Source organism: Lupinus angustifolius, chromosome LG03 (assembly GCF_001865875.1).
Source record: "Lupinus angustifolius cultivar Tanjil chromosome LG03, LupAngTanjil_v1.0, whole genome shotgun sequence".
Classification (NCBI taxonomy): Eukaryota; Viridiplantae; Streptophyta; class Magnoliopsida; order Fabales; family Fabaceae; genus Lupinus; species Lupinus angustifolius.
In genome coordinates, this window is record NC_032011.1 from 5713050 (window position 1) to 5713814 (window position 765).

Below are 765 nucleotides of genomic sequence, written 5' to 3' on the forward strand. Positions count from 1 at the left end.
TATATATATATTAAAAAATGGATTTATATAGTTAAGTAGCGTAGCAAGAAGCCCCACATCCTTGATTTGGCCAGGAAAGACTGCACTGCTTTGGGCCCAGGAAGCGAAGGGAATGAGCTCGGCTGCTTATCCTCCACACTTATTTGTCTCCGTGCCCCTTTCGCATGCGCTTCGCGCGCCATTGGCGCTTTGCTCTCCTCTTATTCTTCATTGGACGGTTCGGATGGACTTCGCCGTTCTTTCCCAACTAAAATAGAAAAGGCTGTCTCACATCGAGATGTCGATTCGTTTTCCGCCCCCAATGAGATGGGGAATGTGTAAGCCCCTATTTTGACTTTTGTTTGGACCCTTCATCTTTCTGAATGGAGGCCCGGCTCGCGTCGTTCCAACAACCGGCGGGGAGCACCTCAGTATACGCGCGCAGTAACTGGGAGTCCTTTTTTTTACACCTAAGGCCAACTTCAATTCACCAAACCAAGGTTCATCTCGTGTAGTGATTGTGGACTCGTACAAGGATATTGAGTAGACGGTTGATGTCTCAGACTCGACCCTATCTTTCGTAGCATGCATTCCCATCGGTGTCGCAACTGATTCGGTAAGCTACGTGTCCGGTGCACGGAGAACTGCCTTCGGTCCCCCAAACTTACTTACTCGTGGCAACCTTCCGGCCGCCCAACAACCTATAACGCTAGTCACTACTCCCACTGGGGCTAGGAAGTAAGCCCCACAACCCAAAGCGGCGAAGAACAAATAGAATTTGCTACA